We start from the raw sequence: 18,841 nt of genomic DNA on the forward strand, positions 1-18,841 counted from the left end.
ATGAGCAAGTGTGCAGGAGCTGGGAGGGAGCAGGGACAGCTAGCCCAAGCTGGCAACTGAAATATTCCATACCATAAACATCATGCTCAGTTTATGAATGGAGGTTGTCTGGGGGGAAGGAACCTTTCAGCTTTCCTCATTTCCATGAGTTCAAAGCCTCTTTTGTCTGGGAGTTGGAATTTTTTCAGGAATTTAGTGAAATTTGTGTTTTCTGAGTTCTGTGATTATTATTCAGGCACTGACTGTGAATTGGTCACTAAGCAGTGAGAAAATTGTATTATATATAGCTTGTTTTGCATATTCATTATTATCATTATTATTATCATTATTATCAGTAGTATCATTAGCAGTGTCAGTATTTCCTTTGTTGTCTTATTAAACTGTCTCAGCCCACAAGTTTCCCCTTTTGTCTATTTTCTCCTCTCCATCCCACTGGGGGAGGAAGGGGAGGGGTAAGCAATCGGCTGTCTGGTGCACAGTTGCCAGCTGCTGTATTCAACTATGACAGACCCTTTGTGCCTGTACATTCCACCAGCAGATTTTGATCCTTATCAGCCAGAGAGGAGGATTGGGGCTGGGCTGTTCAAGCTGTTGGTGTTTGTGTGGGTGTTCTGTTTGTTTAGGTGGATGTCATAAAGACCCTGTTTTCTGTCTGTGTTGGCCCCACGTGTTTAAAGTGAGTGTGCATACGAACGGATGTTGGGTTTAGCCTTGACACTGCCTGGAGCTGGAGACACAATGCCATCGCAGCCCCACATCTACATGGCTGGGTTAGGTGCACTTTCTGGGTCCTACCGACTTCTGGGTTGGGCGATCTCTAATGCACAGACACTAACAAATTAGAGTGTGTCAGCCAAGTCTGATCTGCTTGCAATCCACTGCCCTGGGAAAGTAAAAAAGACTCACAATTCCCACTGAATGTAGTTTAAGCAAAAATGTTTCACCCACATTTCAATTTTTTAGTCCACAATTTTTTTTAAGATGGTCTCTACAATTACTTGAAATAAAGTATAATTTACTCTTGTTCGGCACAATTCTGGTAACGAGGTCAAATAGGAGTGTTCTCATGGTTTGTAACAAGATGGAAGGAGAAACACAGAAAACATGATTTTTTTTAAAGGTGCAAGTCACTTCTGACTAACCCGAAGTAGATATAAATCCCTTACATGTCTAGAGATTTATTGTTGTCTTTTATAAAATGTAAATAAAGTTTGGAGCATTCCTTCTTAGCTTTTTCTTTTTCTTTCTGTGTTGAGCTCATAGGGTCTGGAGGTCATGTTACCAATGTGTTTTTAAGCTGCACACAATTACCCTCAACCCTGTAAAGCATTGCACAGCAGGAGAGTATTTATGACCTGTCACAATGAAAGCCACTGTCTTATGCAGCCCAACAGGAGTCCAAGTATAATGCAGTGGTTATGAAGAATATGAAGGTACAATGTAGGGGTAACATATTTAAAAATCACATTACTATGCCTTTGAACATAACTTTTTCCAATCCATATTTTCCACTCAGAAGTTAAGCTGCATGTGTCCTCGGCAGGTTGCTGAAGTAGAAATTCTATTTATCTACTACCTATTATTTTCTTAGAAAAATTATCATCCTACATCCCACTATTTGGAGGGATTATTAACCTTAACTGCTGAGATTCAAGGGCACTTCACAGGGTATTGCACACTTAGTCCTCATGGTGTTCGACAATTTGTTTTAATTTTTTTTTCTTTTAAGAAAAACTTATCACATAGTTTTACATTAACTTCAAAATAGGTCTTCATGCAACAAAAGTTGTTCAGGTTATATATAAAATGAAATGGATATGTATTCACACCATGTGAAAATAAGAAAGCCATTAAAGTGATTCAGCAAATCAGAAATAGATCTTTTGCTCTATAGCATAACCCTTTCGCAATATGGCAAACAAATGTTGGTATGATAAATGCAGATTTTAGTGTCATTTAATGACTTTCTGAAAACACTTTTCCACCAGCAATATCACTTTCATTCCTCCAATAAGAAACATGAAAAATTGTAAAAATAAAGTGGAATATATTAAAGTGCGTTCTCAAATTCTTTTCCCTCATTTTGATATTATCTTGCTATGTCTTCCTCCTCCTTTTTGCAATCTTGCAGATTTTAATAAGTGATTCTTTGGTTCTACTTTATGGGTGTTTTATATGAAACTTCTTTCATGAAGCTCCTGTTTCCCTCCCTTTTTTTTCCCAGGAACCTAATGAACATCCATCCTTTGAAAATCTGTGATTTCAAAATTGTAAACTGCAAATTATCACATACGTTTAAAGTGTCAGAATGTGTAATTTTTTTCACATTTGTTCTGATATCATAGAAACTTTCTGTTATGAGTACTTCTTTATGCATCTGTCTGAAATCCATCATGCCCATGATTAGTGTCATGACTTTAGCATCAGAAAACATTGTATAATAACAGCTTATCCGAGCTGTTAATGGTTTACAACCAGTCAAGTAAATATCCTACTATGCTAAACACTCTCTTTAATTTACGAGGAGATAGAATATCTGTTAATGATTTTGTCTCCACAGAGTAACAACTTTGGATCAATGTCGGCTGTCACTTGATAAGTTATGTACATAAGGCAGCTGATCACAGAAATTTTCTACCTTTTCCCCTTAGTACTTGTATTTGTTCTTCACGATTAGTCATAGTCATTCAATGGCTGCATATGATGAAGTCAGCAAAACTAACCTTAGCAGGTTGTTAAACACTGGGCAAAATAAATAGCATTGGTTTAGTGCAGTATATAGAAGAAAGATGGAAAAGGCGTTGCTATTTTTAAATTAATTTTTTTATCACATTGTTAACTTGAGAGAGATACTCTTTCTCTTTTAAATTGCAATTACATATTTTTGTTAATACTTAATTGTGCTGATCTTTTCCTCTGATCACTACCTTGCTAAGAACCTTTTATCATCTTTTTTAGTTATACCTGACTTAATTTACCAATGTAGGATTCAGTGATGAACTTAGGTATTATGCTTAAAACTGCATTGCATGCTCAGTGACGAAACCCAGTATTTGTTCTGTTTCTGCAAAACTGATTGAGTAGCATTTTGCAGATCACTCTGGTCCATAACAAATAGCATTATTCTGCGACTCTTTAGGACACTGTGTGTCTGCTGCTGATCAGAGATGTCAAGAGTAAGAAAAACTATAGAAGAAGATAGCACAGACTTTGGGGCTCAAGTTTTGCAGCACTACAGTACCAAAACTAAGCTGCATCCTATCCTGTGGAGAGGGCTCTGGCACCCTTCCTCTGTCTGCAGAGGTCTGGGATATCATGGTTCTTTGTGCCGTGCTCTCAGTGAATGTTCAGAAGTAGTACTCCTAGCTATTGCTAAAGCTTTAGGTGGAGGGCTGGTTTCCTGCAAGCCTGACCAAGATGTGTCTCACTAGAAAAGCAGGCTGCAACACTGAAAACCCAGAGAAGTTTGAAAGGGGTGAAAAAAGGTGCACCCTGAAAATGGGTGCACTGTGAGAAGGTGTTTTTCTCTAAAACATTTCCCTGGTTGACAACACTTGCTTTCAAACATTTGAGTCAACTAACTGGCTTCTACGGCTCTGTAAAACCATTAGATATATAATAGCCATGCTGACTGAAGTGCTCATTTAATCAGCTCAGCTCTTAGTGGCCACACATGGTGTGCTGGGTGGCAGCTCACTTTTGTAGGAGACCAGGTATAACCATTGGTAGTTCAGTCTCTTCTGACTTTCACTTAATAAGTGAAACATGTGACTCCCTAATTAGGAAGGATCAGCATCCTAGACACCCATTCTGCGTACAGATCCACATGCATCCTTCAAGTTATCCGGCTGGTAATTTTAGGAAAATCTCCTAATGGTTGATCCAAGACAATCATAAGCACCACCCAGGTGCTTTCTTTCCATTCCTAGACATCAATGATCTATCTGCTGCTGAAAGTCTCCTACAGAGCTGTTCCTACTGTCCTGCCTTTTCCTGTGATTGTGACATCCCTTACTATATTCTGCAAAGATGCCAGCGGAGCTCAAAATGTCTCAGAATATCAAGATGTAAATTACTGCAGGTAACGTGACCTTAACAAACAGACACAAAACCTGTCTTATTTTAAGAATGATTTACAAATATAGGGCAGATGCTACACGCATATGTATAAAACAGATCCATTAAACTCAGTCGTGCATTTTCTCTTTGTAGAGAAAATAAAGAATGAGAAAGTGTGAGGTTTCTGTTGTGGTTATTGTTCCTAGAACCAAGGCAGCATTATAACACCACAGTGTGAAAATAATGCAGATAGTTCAGACTAAAATACTGCAAGTTTGGGTTTTGTTTGTTAGCTTGTTTGTTTGTGTATTTGTTTTCTTGAAGGAACAAAACAACAAACCAGCATCATGGACATCAGGATAAGGAGCTGAAGTTTGCACTGAGGCAACAGAGACTGCTGAATGGAAGAACCTTTTTAATGGGCTGTTGAACATTAGGAATTCTGGATTAGAGCATCACCAGTTAATTTTTCAACAAAAAAGCACACTAAATCTTCAACTATGTATAATACAGAAGAAATAAATCTGAGAAAACAAGATGGGAAGACATCTTTCTTCAAATTGGGGTGATAAAGAGCAGTTGATCTTCCACATTTATTCTTTCTCACAGTGCAAGACAGAACTCAGACTAATTGTGCAGGAAGTAAAATTAAAAGACAGGTAAAGAAAGGATTAAAAGCTAATAATTTTACACTTAATATTCAGTCAAGCGACAGAAATCCTTGTTAAGGGCTTACAGAGGGTCAAGAGCTTAGAAGGAGTCAAAAGAAATTAGATATTTTTATGAATACACTAGATTTGATAAAAAAAACATGAAGTAGGTGAACCTCGTGGCTTATACCAGAAGTTGAGCACAGATTTCAGGACATAATATTTTAAAACCTTTGCCATTGTGGGAGTTTTGTGCTCGTGTTGACTGCCTGGCTGAGGTAGGAGCACCTTTGCTCTGACTTGGTATGTCAAGTTTTGCACAAGCTTTACACTGCCACAATGCAGGGAGGATGAGCAGTCTCTGTGACCTGTGAAGGAGATACAAGTTGTGGTGTATTTTTGCACAGTTAAACAGAGCGGCACACACAGAACAGCTCTCTGAATATCAGGCAGCTGTCACCTGCTTCTGTGATTTCAACCAAAAATTAATCATTTGCCATTTGGATTAAAGCAGTATAGAGTTTACTGTTTTTTTTGTTTTGTTTTTTTTTTTTTTTTTTTACCATTCTACAACTACTACAGTTGCTTCAGGGGCTCCTAATAACCAAGCCTATAAAGCAACTTAAAATGAGTAGTGACACATTTCAGTTGTAAGTGAGTGACCCTGCTCTTGTTTGTTGACGGCATATAGTTCCTTATTATTTAGCATTGCTTATTATAGCTTTACTTCTAAAATTTTTCATTAAATTTAGATTCTTTTCTTTTGAATAATTTCATTTCTTGTAAAACTTTCCACTCTATAATTTTAAAGCAAATAGTACTGAAATCATTCAAACCCCTCATATGCTCATATAAGCCTCTTCGTAGCACCATGGAAAAGGTATGTGTTTCTGCAATATATTTGCTTTTGGAAATTACAGTGTTGCTACAAATACTGTGAGAAACCTTTAGAAAGCTTTTTGTAACTCTGATATTCTTTTTTCCTGGTTGAACATGAACAGATAACACTAGTACAAAAAATAAAGCTCTCAAATCAAATTTTTGTAGCACAGATTTGTACATGCTCTTTAAAATTTTATTTCCCACAATGGGCACTGAAGCTTTAAATATTAATGTGATTTTAATATTGCATAGAAAAAGACAGAAGGTTGAGACCTTCTTATATCTTAGTATAATTCCTACAAAGTAAGAAAAGGTTATGTATTATCAAGACTTGATTTAGCTAGTGGCATGTCAATGAAAAATAACAAATCTGAATGCAGTGCCATGAAGAATGTTGAGTTACTTTTTCATTATTCACTCCAATCTTATAACTTCAGTGGCATGCAAGGCATGGAATGCATTGTCAAAAATATATAGTTCAGAATACAGTACCATTAAACATTTTATCCTGTTGGCAATTGTGCTGCAAAAAGACTGAATGTTAAACTGAGCCCTGTACTTAAAAAAAAATGACATTGCACTGTGCTTCCCAGATCTGTTTCTACAGATACAAGTTGTCAACATTTTCTTTTAAACTGAAGCAAGCCTCTTTGTCTTTCTCTCTCTGTTGGTTTTTTTTTTTTTGTAAGTAGAAAGTCTTTACCTCTACAGAGACGGTGCTGAAGTCCCTAAAAAGTGAAAAGGAACTCTTCATTCTGACTGCTGGTGTGTGAATTTGACCTCTAGTTAGCAATTGTTTTCTTACAAGGTAAAGTTAGATGTTTTCTTAGGCTGACAGTAAGGAAAGTCTGAGTTACAAAATGCGATATTTAGATCATGCAAGGGAAATGTTATGTGGCATAATTAGTAGTTTTGGATTTCCTTATTTCCTCAGCTCTTATTAAATCAGAACTACTCTATTCTACACCAGTTTCTTACCATGTACCTCCTCTGCCTGTTTATCTTGTTTTGTGTGTGGCAGTTGGGGCATTTAATAAAGCTCTTGTCCTTCTTTGACTACCATCCCAGTATTTTCTCTGGATGGTCCCTCCTACCCTATTCTATACCACTGACAAATGTGGCATTATGGCCACCAGCACATTTTAGAAGATTGTTCAAAAGCCTTTTAAAGTCTACATTGTATCCAGTACAGGCAGAGAACAAGAGAATACTCACTGTTCACACAAGCAAATAACCAGACTCCTATAAATCTGTAGTCAAGATTTTTTGTAGGTTGAGTGCAAAAGAGAATTTTAAGGAGAGACTTGAAGGATAGTACTGAGATGACTTTACCTAAGTTTAAGGAGAACTTTTCCCAAGTGTGAGGGATAGTGTGGGAGAAAGGATTTTATCTGAAAATCTGGCAAATCAGTCTTGAAGAAGACAATGTAGAATGTCCAACCTTGATTCCTCTGCCCAGCCAAGCTTACATTACTATGAATGCGAAGTTATATAATTTTGCATAACTTTACAATATGAAGACATATGATCTTCCAACTTGTGTACTGAATAGAGTCCCTAACTTGCTTAACTGCTTATATAACCTAAAGTGTAGCCAGTCAGTGACTGTGGACAGGGGAAAATATAGAAATTTTGTTCAGTTGCGTAGTTGGTCACATACAAAATGTATGTATGTTATATGTATACTGGACAGATAAAAGTTGCCAGTGTGCATGGCCTGGGGAGTCTTGCCTGACCAACTGAGGATGCATCCACAAGGAAGCCTGCAGAAAGAATTCCTGTTAACGCCACTGAAATGGTGACTGCCATCTTGCCCAATAGTTTTCTGGCTGAGCTGTACCCGGTTCCAAGGATCCAAACACACTGCTGTAGTTGTTCATGTAATAAAGCTGCAACATGGTGGAACATGAAGTGAGAGGTCTTTTCTTTTAGTAGCTGGATGCTATATTTTGATAACTTTGAAAATAAAGGCTAGCATCTCAAAACCACAATTTCTTTTACTATTCTCATTTACCTAGTTTTGCTTCCCAACAGCTAGCTGTGATGTAACTTTCAATGAGTTTGAATTAGTCCACATTACAGATGAGGAAAAAGGTGATTATAGGTTCTTTTGGGTAGGATGCAGCTGACCAAATTTTCATAAAACTAAGGGTGACTTTATTGACAGCTTGCCTTGGTGGCAGATATACTTTGTGGTGGGCAACGATAGTCTAGGTGGCATATTCTATCTGCATTACTCTGTTAATAAAACATGTGTTGCTATTTCTGGGCTCAGGAGCTCTTGATTAGCACTCAATAAGTGAAAGACCATTTTGAAGGCTTGGGAGAGAACTTTACTTCAAAATTATTGTAAGGCTTTTTGCTTGTACAACCTTTTTGCCAGATCAGAAGTGTGCAAGGGAGATTATAGGAAGCTGACATTTGTATTGTTTATAGAGCGATGAAAACTAGTTATAAACAAATATCACTCCAGCCTCTGTGCATGCATCTATTGCCTGTGCACACATATTAGGTGCATGGGGCAAGGATTTCATTTCACTGCATCAGAAGCAATGAATTCCTACCTTGTCATTGCAATTTTTCACATGTTTTCAAGGTTCTCTGTTTTGAATATCCAAGTAAACTCCTCTATTCAACCTACTGCCACAGGCTGCAAAACACAGCAACAAACCTCAGCTGAGATTCACACCTAATGAAAACATAAAAGGTAAGAGTTAATAGCCACAGTCATTCAAATGGGTCCATTACCCATGGGCTTTGCATGTTTTGGAACAAGCTGAGACAATGATATGATGTTGCTTTTCCATCCTTTGTGGCCTACCTTGTTTGTAGTCACTGGGAAATTTTCCAGCAAAACATATTCTGGAGGAGAGTACAACTTCAGTAGCACTTTTGCACATCTCCAATACCTACTGAGCTTCTCCTAGCTAGTGAGCTGTTAAAAGATTCGTACATTTTCTGATCAGGGTTTAGACAACAGGCTAAATGACTTACTGTACCAGTGCACACAGAACAGCCAAGTACCAATATGTTTGGTATGATTGGAAGTGTGAAATTGAGTGCACTTGTCTATAAGCATGCCAATGATTTGAACAAATTAATTCAGTTTATGTTTGTGCCTATTCTGTATTTGGCATCTGTAGCACCTCTTGAAATTTTCTTTGACCGTCCTGCAGATGTATAAAAATAAATGTTATGGCTTTCTATATACAGATGTTCAAATGGAATTTCTTAAAGTAACATTTTCTGAGTATGTATAGGCTCACATGACTGCACATAGTGTTGCTTTTAACTAATTAGTTGGTATGCTTACCACAGAATGCCAAAGCTGTTCCAAGGATGGTCTAGCTGTTTACTAGCAAATAGTCCGTGCTAGTCTGTTCCTCATACCAGAGGCCGAGCAGGCCTACATTACAGCAGTAATCTCAGTGGATACATGCCCTTAGAAATGTGGAGCCATGTTTAACCAGCCAGGCAACAGAGAGAAGGGGTATCATGTCAAGTAGACAACTGTTAAAATGTGTTCTGAAAAGAAGCATAGCTTGAAAAGATAACTACAGAGCAGGGGATGTGCTTCATAAGCAGCTCAAACATGGCTCCTACCCTAGGATTAAGTAATGTAAAGGTGACAAGGACATGTTGGCTTGGCTATGGTAAGGTACTGGAATGTGTTTGCTAACATGATGAGGTTGTCCTAAGACTAAACTACACGTCTAGCAGGAGAAAGGTGCAGCCTTGTTTTTAGCCTTGAACTACTCCAGATAAGACAGGGCTTTCTGAAGTATATGCCAGTGCGTGCTGAATTTTTTACCCAGGAAATGATTTTAGCATTACAGGAACAGGAAGTATGGCAAAATCGTCCAGAGAATAGTCACTATTAATGAAGAATAGTACTGAATTAGTAGAACTGCTAAATTTAAAAAAAAAAAATTACACTCTCTTTGCAGGAATAAGGCTCTGTTAGTTTTCATCAGCACAGGATTAGGCTGGTGCTGAGAACTTTTTTTGAAAATGTTATCTGCAAGTTTTGTTCCATCTTGTATATTCAAATATTTAGCAGAGCATCTACCCACTGGTAGTATGAACATCTGGTAACAGCCACAAAACCTCTGTTGTTCACAATGCAGTTTGCTGTTGGCGTGGGTTACGGATCCGTTGTAACGATGTGACCCCAATATGAGTATGATCGTTCACCTTTATTAGTCAGCAAAAACAAGGTTTATATAGCAAAACTATTACAGCATCTGAATCCCCAATCCATATATAGGCAAAACTACTGCAACTTGTTGTGATTGGTGCAGAGCTGCATCTCGATGTGAAGACAGTACTGTGGCAGGAAACAACAACGTGGCAGGAAGGAAGTGACAGTGTGGCAGGAAACGGTGATGTTCCCCCTGCTCCAGTGTCCCGAGCTCGTCGCTCTGCCTTCCCAGCAGGGTTCCGTGTCAGCCGCTCCCAAGGCTCACTTCCGGATCGGAAGCTGGGTTGCTCAACGCACCAAGCTATGTCCCCTCTCGTCCAGCCAGGACTCCACAGTTTGCCTTATATTTACAGTGTTTTGTCAGGGGATACTATACTCCAAGCCAAAAAAAAAGAGCTAACTAAATAGTTCTTCAACATGTTGCTGATATCCATAAGGTAAAAAAAAAAAAAAACCAAAACAAACAGATAACAATTGTTTTTACAATATATTTAAATTGCTAATAAAATTACAGCAGTGATTAAACATAATGCCATGCTTAGGGGACTTGGGTATATATGGGTGTTAGCAGAAATGAAGTAGTTACCCTTTTACCCTTACACTGTTCAATTCAATACAGTGAAATTAGAGTTGTAGGAGGATAACAGGATTATTGTAGAGTCATCATTTCCTGCAGCATTTATCCTTTAAATTTGACCTTTGCAAGAGTTCATTACGCCAAATTTGATAGATAATGTTCATAGGAAAAAGTCCTCTGCAATACCTGAGAGCTGTTGAGCTGACTAAACAAACAACTGCGACAGTGCATGTATATGTTTAAAATAGGTTTGTATGTGTGTATATAGATATCTGTATGCATACAAATGCTGTGAGACCTGTCACAGTAACTTTTTTTAATTACCATTTGTGAATATCAATACAGATTTTGTTATGATGGATATTAGAGCAGTGTTTAAAAAAGATAGAAAGAAATTACAAGTATGACACCCCAATGTAAAGACATGTCACTAAATCTCCATAACAGTGGAAAAAAAAATTTTCATTTTTTAATTTCTATTGCTGGTCTCTATAACAGATGGTGTGAAAAGCATCAGAAACTAAGGAAGGCTGATGTGGTACCTTCAGGGAGATGGAAATACTATAGAAAAACAATGCTCTCAGTTTGATCATTCCCACCAAGGGAGCTGCTTCCAGGCCTTCAGTGAGTGCCAAGCTTGATCTCAACTTCAGAATTTGCTTCGGAACAACTGCAGAATATCCGTGATGCAAGTGCATTCCAGCAATTGTAATATACCCATTTTTAGAACCTAGAGGTCTGCATGAGTTACTGCATCAAAGTTGGGTTTAAAGCTCAAGTCAGCTCTGTCACGCCCATCCCAAGGCATCTCAGCTCTCTGCAGGAATAATGAATGTCATACATAGATGCTTATCATCCAGAATCCAGCTTCTGTAAACAAGCATATCACTGTCCACTTTATTCTAATCGAGCTACCCCCTGCTCACTTTAATGCTTAAATGTTTTAATCACCTGTTTTTTTTGTGAGATCTAACAGTCTACCTGGGATATCAACTTTTAGAGAGTTCAGTGACCTCTTCAGCTGAGTTGTTCTCTGCTGAGAACTGTAAAAACGATTTTTTTTAATCTAGTTTCTTATTCCCTGTCTTTCAGTTCTGAGGTTGAAATGACAGTGTCAAGCTGTAGCATAATCCAACAATATATTAAAGGATTGAGAGAAGGTTGTAAACCGAACAAAAAACTTCAAGCCTTAAAGGAGTTTACAAGTTCAGTGATCAAAATTCTTATTACTGTCTCCCTGCTATCCTCCCCTTCAAGTTAAGGACAAACTCCATGATGACTCTGTAAAATGGCAGTGCTGGAAACATCCTTAATGCACTGAAATGTTGGTGGATGCCTTGGAGTAGAGGCAGCAAATAGTCATTGATGTGTCTGAATGTTTTGGAAATAGTTTTGGTTTTGTTCCCTAATGTCACAATTAAAAAGAATATGACCAGTAAATTGAAGTGGCAGCATGCTGACTAGAGCTCCCTAAACAGAGAGAAGAGAGACGGGACATACTGAATGCATATTGAATTGGGGTATACAGCAGATAATCCTATGACTGATTCGGTTTCAACTTTTTTATTGTAATATTTGCTGGTGAGCTATAAAATTGATTAATGCTCATTCATTGTGAAAACTATTATCCTTTAACTTTTTTGCAGACGAGTAACTTTTATAAACCCACAATATACAGATTTATTATGTAATAAGTACAATGTAGCTCATAACTCATTTTAAAGATGTTTTGAAGATATAGAGGATGCCTGACTTTGATTTTTAGAATGTGATACTAATCTGTTTTAATGCTTTATATTTTCTTATCAGTACATATAGATTATATTACAAATGAAGGATCCCATATTAATTCCTGGAGACCAGGTGTTTCAGATTCATATTTGCCTGGATCAGGGTACCTCGTATGAAAATAAGCTTGTGAAACTTAGATCTCTGACAGTTTCATTCTTGTGTTAAAATCAAATGTCTTGCAAATTTCACATATTAAAATTAGTTGGGGTAAGACTAATTCTGATCAACATCTTTGCAGACTTGGTTACAAAATGTAGATTTAATCTCTTTCAGCAAACTTTAAAACTCTTTATGTTGGGACTTCTACTAAGATTCTTTTACTTTCATATTTCTGGTTTTTTTCTTGTTATAGAGTTAAATATGTAATTAAAATTGATTTTTATTAGAATTAAAAATGGCTGTAAAACTAAGATGACTGAAGATTACAGAATGACTGAGGGTGATGAATATTAATTATTATTTAAGATAATGGGGCTGTATCCTAGGCCTATATCTTACTTCAGTATTTAGTAGCTCCTCAGATTACACTAATATTTCTCATGAGGATGCTGTTCTGGGGAGAACACTGGTTGTGGAAAAGCATCCCTGATGGATTCTTAGAGGACTTTCTTACACAGTTCAAGCTTTTTCCTATTTCTTCTGTTACCTGAAAATCTATGTATATTTATTTCAGGTGAACGCAGCATAGTTTAAAAAAATAATAAGAAAATATGAATAAGTGTCCTGGTTTTGACTGGGATAGAATTAATGTTCCTCCCAGTAGCCGCTGTGTTTTGGATTTCGTACGAGAAGAATGTTGATAACACTGCTCTTTTTAGCTGTTACTAAGAAATCAAGGACTTTTTCCAGTTTTTCATATTCAGCTAATGAGCAAGTGTGCAGGAGCTGGGAGGGAGCATAGTCAGGCAGCTAATCCAGGCTGGTGAATGGAAATGTTCCATACCACAGACGTCATGCTCAGTTAATGAACGGGGGTTGGCCGGGGTGCAGAAATATTTTCTTTTCTGTGAGTTTGAATCCTAACATGTCTGGGAGTTTGAACTTTTCTAGGAATTCAGTCTTTTTCATGAATTTTGAATAATTTGCAAAATCCACAAGTTCTGAATTCCACAGTCGCAGCTCAGGGACTGGCTGCAAATTGGTGATGAGAAAAATGTACTGTGTGTAGTTTATTTTGCATATTAATTATTATTGTTAGTACTATTGGTCTTAGCATTTCTTTGTTGTCTTCTTAAACTGTCTTTGTTTCAACCCATGAGTTTTACTTTTTCTCCATTCTCCTCCCCATCCCACTGGAGAGAAAGGGGAGGGTTGAGTGACTGGCTGTCTGTTGCTTAGTTGCCAGCTGCCAGGTTAAATGACAACATTAAGTGTGGTTTAGTCACATTTTCATTTTCTCATATATGCAACATAATGGGAAAACTATTGTGACTTGAAGAATTGTTTCTTCATTACACCAGAATTTCAACAATTGTACTGATTCCTCACACATCATAACATTTTATGTCATAACAAGTACTAGCAGCCAAAAGTAATATTCACAGAGGTCTAGCTACTCTCTTGTGTAAGTGTTCCTAGGTCTTCATTTTCTTGCTGAGAATAATATTGCAGTCTGAACTTCTATGAGTTAACCTACAAATCAGTGACAGTACAAATCACTCAAAAACTGTTAGAGCTATCAAAACCAACAATACATTTATATAAAGTTATCATACATTTGAAAAGTCTATTTTTTTTCTACCTTGACAATAGTTTGGATTGAGTTTCTTCTCCTATACTTACTTGGTAAAACCCTTTTTCATTTGCAGTGTCTAACCATAATGGCAAAGGTGGCTGATCATGTATACTGGGCTGTATTAGCAAGAATGCAGCCAGCAGATTGAGGAATTCATTACTCCAAGTTTATTAGTCCCAAATATCAAAAAACCTGCACTGATAATACAGAATTTACCTGTATTTAACAAATTTTAGTGCAGTGAAAGGGGTCTAGGGAGCATATGTTGTAAGAACTAAAACAGGGCATCACTGTACTTATAATGAAGACAATCCCCAAGTTGATATGGACTAGAAATATTTTGGGTCTTTTTGGGAATACTCATCTACTGAAGCAAAATTGCAGAACGAGGAACTCAGGACTTTAGTTTACTTCTTAATGTCTTTCCTTCCAGATGACAACAATAGGAAACTTCTTTTTTGCTTTGAAATTCTAATTGTACATGTAGCTAAACAGTTATAGCTCTTTTTATGACTGAAGCTTTAAAAGGCCCATCAGATACAAGGAACTGGATTTTTTTGCTTTTTTGCAGTTTTTTCAGCTGTGTGGAGAGCTGCAATTCTATCTTCAATCTGTGATTCATCCACTTTGGTTTATGTAGGAATCACTTATTTCTCTACTGAAGTAGTTTTGAGTTTTGCCCATGTTGGAAAGAGGACTTTTTTTTTGCAGAAAGGGTAGATCAGAAAAGCACCGATATTCCTGTTCATAGAATCACTCTGGCCTCCATGAACTTATCGTTCTTGAATAATTAATTTCCTCAGGGCTGAAGTCTAGATTCTTTATATAGTCAAGGGCTATATAGATAGGCCCCCCGAAAACAATTCGTTCAGTATGTACATTACAGACACGTTGGGTGGGCTTTCAGGAGTTGTCTCTTCCTCCCCCTCTCCCTGACTGTAAGAAGGACCTGGACAGATGGTTTAGGTTAGCCACAGAAAGGCAGGTGAGCAGTAACATCTTCAGGTGCCTCCACTGCTTCTGAAAAGTGAGATGCTCCTGGAAAGTCTGGACCCACCATCAAAGTCAAGGAATGAGAAAATCTGCACCTATATTAAAGCCTTACCTGCACCTAAATTAAAGCCTTGAGCTAATCTTGTTGTATCTCAGCCAGATAACTATGAACTTGTAACAGCCTGGGCATACCAAACTTCCCTCTTTCCCAGCACACTCTGGCACCAAATGTTTATCAACGTGTGTGGCAATTACTATCACAGGAATACTTACGAAAAGTAAGTCTCTTGTTCTGTGGCTTAAAGGAGCAAGTAGATCAGTATCTTCTCCCAGCTCTGCTTTGTTTTCCCCCCTGCATGTTTTGTGTGGTATGTTTCTCAGGACCAAGTGGGTTCTTTTGCTTGAAGGAGTTCATGAGCTGCAATTTGTCCTTGTGGAGCTATAGCAAAGGCTCAGCATCTCCAGTCCTATTTAAGTTTTTACAGACAATATTGCTGTTTTGACATTATTGCTATCTTATTATTTCAGCCAAGCTTTTCCTTCTGACAAGTAGCAAAATAGGCCATTCGAAGCCACTAACTGTTTTAGAAGTAGTCTTAACATAGTACTTCCTTAAACAAGCGATAGTTCTTCACAGCTTCTTTTTTTTCCTTCCACCAAAATTATTTTCAAAACACAACTAGCTCAGATGATTGCCCCACATTCACAGCAATTTTCACTTAATTTGCTCGCAGTCATGGAAATTAGTGTAGCCCTAGGAGGACTTATTCAGCACCATTTATTAGGATTCTTGCCGTAGAATATCCTGCAGTCCTTCCAGTTTTGTAGTGTGAGGAGAGTGAGCATTCTTGGAGTTGCGGATGCTCCTAAGAATACTAATAGCAGAATCTTCTTTCTGCTGCTTTTCTTTTCCAAAATTTTTGAAAGCTATCCCTAATGTCTGTAAGGCACAGACGCTTGCAGTTTCTATTTTAGCTATGCTTGATGTTTTCCTAATGTGAAGTGTATTTATGCAGCAAGATGACTCCCAGACCTTTCCAAGTTCTTGTTGCAATTAAAAGGATATCCCTTTAGGTGAATGATGTGGCTCATGAAGCTAGATTCCTGCAGATAGGTACATTTCTGTTCGTGGACTGTCCTCAGACATGCTAGCATTTTTTATTCTTCAGTTCAGTGATAGAAAAACAACTATTTAGTAAGCCAGAGAAAGTAAGCCAGAAAATATAGACAGTTTTTTGCTGCTGCTTCTTCTTTTTTTTCTCTCTTTTTTTTCTCCTTCTTTTTTTTTTTTTTTCAGATCGCATGCCTTCTTTCTGCCTCTGAATCAGCAAGGAAATTTTTAGTTAGCTGATTTGCAGAGGAAGCTCTAATTTTTGTGGAAGAGGTGAAGCTTGAGTATTTAATCTTAAGACAAACAAGGGAGAAGACTGAAGGTCAAGAGCCTGGGAGAGCAAGCAAAATCATTTGTCTAAATCTCTCTCTTCAGTAAGATATTGAGAAGGAAGTTAAACATCCTTCTCGCTGTTATGCTTTGAGTGAATTTCTGTACTGAAATATCCAAAACATTCCTCAGCCTAAAGATTTTGTTAGTGAGGAAGCGATGGTCTTCGTGTGGGTAGTATCCCCATACGTATTTATCTGATTAGTTATTTTACTGGAACTCTTCATGGTCAGTTCTTAATCCATTCAGTAATCCTAGCAGTTCCATGTGGGACTCTTCAGGGTCCTGTTTCTTTGAAATTGCCTCACTTGAAGTTTGAATGTTTATAATAAAAGAGGGACACTTTTTACAGCACCTGCTGACAGCCAGACTGATTTGCGTTCCTAATGTCCTTAAATGCTTTGTAGAACTTAAGACTGTCTTTTCTTGGGGCTTGGACAGGGCGTGCAAAAATGCACTGCATTGCCAGGCTTTTTTATGGTTCGTGGGGAGAAAGAGATGCTTTTTCAGAGAAATTTGGAGTTGGAGCCTAGTTTTAGAAACTTTCAGTGACTCTGTGTATGTATCTTTCCCTCCACACTGAATAAAGAAGGACTCTGAGATAGTCTTGCCAGCTGAAACGGACTGTGGAGATACCCTCGTGAGGCTTGTAAATAACTTAGATGTTTTTAAATGCTTTAGGGAATGCCTTTTCCCTTTTATCTGTAATCTATCTATCAGATGATTATAATGAACTTATTTTAGGACTGCTGTGAATCAATGTGTGTGTTTTTAAGATGTATTGTTACTGTTTATATGAAATTGAAAGAATATAAAGCTGATTTCAGTGGTCCTTTAGGATTTCTGTATTTGCATGTGATTAAGACTTATAGTGAAAATTGTCTAAACAATTTAACTTTAATCAATATTTTCATTCCCGAGCTACAATGTAGGGCAACAAACTTTGAAATTGGTTTTTTTTACCATCTCAGTATTGTGTGAGGCTGCATAGGGTGCAAGAGATACAATGGATCTGGATTTTTTTTTTTTTATTTTGGTTTTTTTTCTTTTTAGAAAATACAGTTCCATGATTTAAAGCTTCAGAAGAAAATTGTACATAGAGAAACGTTTCTTGTTGCTCTTCTTTTAAGCAAAAGAATTCAGATAATGGTAAAATTCAACAGAGGCAGACTTCCAAAATGAAGGTGATCTGTCTGGAGTGGTATAAGTATGTGGAAATACCTGTCAGGATGAAACATATGTTGCCTCCTGAAATTCTCATGGTTTCACATGCTGCCATGAATTGTTGCTTACCATCCGTCACCTATTGCTGATAGGTCCAAAAATACTGTGCCCTTTTCTCCTGATGCCCCATCTACACGTCTCTCACAGAAAATTGCTTTTCTAATTTGAACACTAAAATAAGAAAATTAAATGCCTGAAATACAACTACTACTCCTCATTAGTGTACAATCAACTGAATTTTTAGCAAAAAGAATTTGATGTTAAGTTTGTTTACTGAAACTGGCAAAATAGTGAGACCAAAATTAAAAATTTAACAGCTGCTGAATTGCTTGCGATTTTGTCGTAAGAGACAACAGCCAGCTCTGAAAAGCTGAAGCAGAAATAACTCACATATAGTCGACTGAAAAGCTCTCACTGACATTTAGGAGCTTTAGAATAGGTTTACACTAATAACAATCAATGCTGATATGCTATGCATATCGAGAATTTAGCATCCAGTAAACTATATTAATTCAGCCTACCCAGCTTATACAGGTTTCCTGTAGTGTTTTTGAGTTATGCAAATGAGTGGTTAGGTCACTTAACGAATCACTGTCAAAGATATTTGCAAGAAATGATTTTAATAAGAATTTATAAAAGGTGATTTTACATAGTTAATTGGCAAGGTTCACTCTATTACTTGTCAAAAGAATGGAATAAAACACTGAAGTAGGATTGAGGTAGGATCACAGAATCACAGAATGGTAGGGGTTGGAAGGGACCTCTGTAGGTCATCTAGTCCAACCCTCCTGCCAAAGCAGGGTCACCTACAGCAGGCTGCACAGGACCGTGTCCAGGCGGGTCTTGAATATCTCCAGAGAAGGAGACTCCATAACCTCCCTGGGCAGCCTGTTCCAGTGCTCCGTCACCCTCAGAGTGAAGAAATTCTTCCTCATGTTCAGACAGAACTTCCTCTGCTTCAGTTTGTGCCCATTGCTCCTTGTCCTGTCGCTGGGCACTACTGAAAAGAGTTTGGCCCCATCCTCCTGACACCCATCCTTCAGATATTTGTAGGCATTTATTAGGTCCCCTCGCAGCCTTCTCCAGGCTGAACAAGCCCAGCTCCCTCAACCTCTCCTCGTAGGGGAGATGTTCCAGTCCCCTCATCATCCTCGTAGCCCTCCGCTGGACTCTCTCCAGTAGCTCTTCATCTTTCTTGAACTGGGGAGCCCAGAACTCGACAAAGTACTCCAGATGAGGCCTCACTAGGGCAGTGTAGAGGGGAAGGAGAACCTCCCTCGTCCTGCTG

The sequence above is a fragment of the Opisthocomus hoazin genome, chromosome 8, assembly GCF_030867145.1.
Source record: "Opisthocomus hoazin isolate bOpiHoa1 chromosome 8, bOpiHoa1.hap1, whole genome shotgun sequence".
Lineage (NCBI taxonomy): Eukaryota > Metazoa > Chordata > Aves > Opisthocomiformes > Opisthocomidae > Opisthocomus > Opisthocomus hoazin.